Raw genomic sequence first — 4135 nt, 5'->3', positions numbered from 1 at the left:
AAATAGCTATCGAAACAAACAAAAAAGTGGTCATGGAAAAATGAAAATATTTTGCATAAGAAAGGATTTTATTTCCCATAGGTAAAATAATCTATTGTTCCTGCCATCCAACATAGCTGCTGTGCAAAACCTCTATAAAAGGCTTAGCGAAATCTCTTCGGACAAGGTAGCCTTCGACAAAGCAGCACCCATGTATCAGCAAGCGTTAGAAGCAAGCGGCTATAATTACCAATTAAAATTTGACACAACTACTAAAGACCAGAGAAGTAGACAAGGGAGAAGAAGACACCGAAATACAACTTGATATAACCCACCTTTCAGTAAGAACGTTGTTACTAAAGGGGGAAAGAAAGTTTCAGGCATCGTAAAAAAATCCTTTACAACAGAGCACCCGCTAAGAAAAACTTTTAATAGGAACACTTTGAAAGTGAGCTATTCATGCATGCCAAATTTGGAAAGAAAAATCAGCGCCCACAACAAGTCCTCCCTCGCAAATAATTCTCAATCACAAGAAAAATCATGCAATTGTTGATTTCAATTCACTTTTCTTCATAGATATATTTTCGTTTAAAGTCCGTTTGTCTTTAATGCGACTGAGTTTTCCAATCACAGGGCGTTATTCATATCTTTTCTGCATTTTCAATTACATCAGAGTTCTGATCGACTCTGGAAGCTGCATCTATCGATTCATTACCCGCTTCTAGTCATTTTTCCAAAACCGATATCTAGGATCATTCTGTTGTTCATTTCAGATCTAACTACGAAGTTATCATTGCTCAATTTCCCAACGGAATATGGAAAAACATGGCAATCCTTTTTACGAAAATAGGTACCGAACTTGAAATTCTGTAAGTTTTAAAACATTTTGTTAGCAAGTCCTGCGGACAATTAAGGAGTTGGTAGTTTTGACCTTTTTCTAGAATCGCATTTTTTTCGAGGTTGTTGGTGTTTTTTACCGCGTTATTGTGTTACCGTTTTCATCGTTTTATTTTTCACTCAATTAAGCGTGCCACTCTTAACGATGGGAGAAAGGTAAGAGCTGTTGTTTGTTCGAGGTTTCGTTTGCGAGTTGAGTTTCTGAGTTGAGCGCTATGGCCTCCGAATCCGAGGATAGCGATATTACCGAATTTACCGAGAAAAACGACGAAACTGGACCGAGCGAAGTCCACAAAAAGAAGCGATAGGACGTTCGGTTAATACAGATTGAAAGAAGGAAACGTACTGCAAAAAAAAAGGTGACAAAATTCAGACATGAATTAGAAAGACTGTGCGTAAGGGATTCCTAAATAACGACATAGCAATTGTGATTGAACACCGGTACCTGTGGGCAACCCTAGAAAACGCACAAGAAATTTTACAGGTACTGTCCGCGTTCTTTGTCGATGTCGAAGAAGAAGCTGAGAAAAACAAAGAGTCTGAAATGATAGAAAAAGACGTGCAAAGAACAATTGAAGTGGAACAAGATGCGATCAAAGTCCCACTTCAAAGTCAGGTCAGAGAAGATCAGCTGAACGAAAGTCACGGAAGCCACGACGACCGAAACCGATATTTGAAGCTGTTAAGAGTTTAAACGTTCAATGGTGACAAAAGAAAGTTTGAAGACTTTTGGGCCCTCTTTAAAAGTATCGTAGGCTTGTCCAGGGAGCCAGTACATTTGAAAATGATAAGGTTACGACGATACCTTACATGGAACGTTTTCGATATCATCTGTAGTCTTGGAGTCACCTCCCCCGCATACGGGGAGACAAAAGAAATATTAAAAACGAAGTATGAAGGTACGCGCCGGCTTCTGCTAGCCTACTTTGATCAACTAGAACAGGCGCCGTTTATAAGAAGCAACGATGTCCACGCGCTAGAAAAGTTCGCTGACCTTGTTAGAATTGCAGTGATAAAGTTACAGGCCGAAGGAAGAGACGGCGAGTTAGGGGATGGAACTATTCACATCTTGCGAGTGAAAAAGGTACCCGACCATCCACTAAAGAATTACAGTCGCTGGTTAAGCGAACGCCCCAGACAAAGATCAGTAATAGCTTTAAGAGAATGGTTAAAAGACAAAGTCAGATTCCGAATAGAAGAAGCGGGAATGGTAAACGGGATTGAGTCAAAACCTGTCGAGCACATTGGACTACCGAGAGAATCGAGATACCACGATCAGAGCAGCATGCGAAATTTGCATACCGTTGCAGTAGGGAAAGTGCCGCGTAGTACGAAGCGTCCACGTTCTCTCTGTCGCAGTCTCGATCACAGGCTGTGGGATCGCAAGGAGTCAAATGGGGGAACAGTTGCTTATTTCGTTGAAACCATTGATTTCCAGCCGTATTATTTCGCGAGTGTAGAGGGGATGGCTCAAGGAATTAGTTCCAGCCCTTAATTAACAGCCTCCAAAGTGGACTTCAGAATGCCGAGACCAACAAGTTGAGAATGCAGTTCTTGTTATTAACCCCGATACTCCAAGAGGACGTTGGCCATAAGGAACGATTGTTGAAGTGTATCCTAGACGAGATGGCCACACCCGAGTAGCCAAAGTTGCGTGTGGTGCCAAGACTTTCTTAACGTCTGTTGACCTTTTCTTTTAAACAGGGTTATAAGCTACATCAAGGAGAAATGAGCAGACGATTTTCGTGAAAAGTGGCAGCACTTAACTTGAAATGTAAACAAGTGAACAGAGCGAACAAAACAACCACTACCACCGCAGCTGTTACAGGCACTGGTCTTCTTGATCGTCCAGAATGGTCATCACTGGTACCCGGGGAAGACAACCCTCCTGTTTGTAGTAGGCAAAACGTTGTCTGCTATTTCATCGAGAGGAAAGCTTAAGAGGACAAAAAAAAAATTAAGATTATAGGAACGTAAACAATAAAGTATTTGCCATATTTCGACATGGTCCTGTGCAAAATATCGAACTAGCGTCTGACACTGATAGAACACACTTTCTTCGCGAATGTCTGCCTCATAGCTTCCGGTTTTAGTCGCATTCGCTGTTCTCCTCGAGACTTCAAAAAGCATTCAGGCTCAAAAGGCTTGCTGCATAAAAATTATTTTTCGCTCAAAGGAGTGTTCTCTCCTCGGTTTTTTCCCAGGCACTTCTGGAGATGATCTTTGGTTGATAGCAGAAACTGCAGCTCGTACGACCAAAGGCTATATATACAGTGTCTAATCATGATGTTTTACCTAAAATCTTTTGCAACGTCTTAACTTTTTATAGACTTCTTCTGGTAGTCTTCAGAGCTGCTTGAGCCGAGAGCCTCTCTTTCGCGTATGCTAATATAGAAAACCGCTGTCCAACTGAACCGCGCGCGCGGATCTGGAATAAAAGCTATTGTAGCTGCCTGTGCCACATTCTCTGAGTTATCTTCCCTTTCTTTAAATTCTCTAGAACATTCTTCCGTTAGCTCTTGGTCGCTGACTGTTCCACTTCGTTTCGTAGAAGTTGCAATATTTCGGAGAGGTCCCATGTGCCATCTTTAATCTCACGGCCCACTAAAATTCGGGTATCGTCGGGAAGTTTGGTCATAAATCCGGGCACCAAAAGACTTCCGTAGGTTTCTGTGCGCACATCTAACGCTTGTAAGCCTATTACGCGCGCTTCTATATTGTCGTGGGTCACTCGTAATTTTCGAACATCAGGTGTGTTTCCTAGAGGCGTCAGCTTTAGAAGGCTGTCCATGTGGCTACTAATGATCATCTGTTCGTTTCCGAATGGCATTGTCAGAAGCTCAATCGCTGCGGTGTAGTCGTCGTTCGTTAGAGGTAGACCGGCGATTGTCGCGGCTGCAGACCCACTCAGAATACTCTTCAAATAGTTGAATTTGTCGAATTTGTGCAATTCGGGGTTCTCGTAAAGGCGCTCCGAAAGCTATCCCATTTTGATAACCACTGGCCTGGATAACCGTGGAAACTCTTCAACGTGAGTCAAGCTACTTTCGCGTGTTTGTTTACGCTGGTTGCGTTTGTTGCCGTTTGGTTCGACGACGCTGAACCTCTTTCTTCTTTACTTTCCGCGACAACACACTCTCTATTTCGACTACGATCTCCGGTACTCGTTCGCTAAAATCTCCGGCCTCCACAATTTCTTCTTCAATTCCTTTCTCGTCTTCAAGGGTGTCCAAGATTTCGGCGTCTAAAGCACGAATCG

The sequence above is a fragment of the Stylophora pistillata genome, chromosome 1 (assembly GCF_964205215.1).
Source record: "Stylophora pistillata chromosome 1, jaStyPist1.2, whole genome shotgun sequence".
Classification (NCBI taxonomy): domain Eukaryota; kingdom Metazoa; phylum Cnidaria; class Anthozoa; order Scleractinia; family Pocilloporidae; genus Stylophora; species Stylophora pistillata.
The sequence above is the reverse complement of the archived record's forward strand: the minus strand, read 5'-3'. Positions refer to the sequence as shown.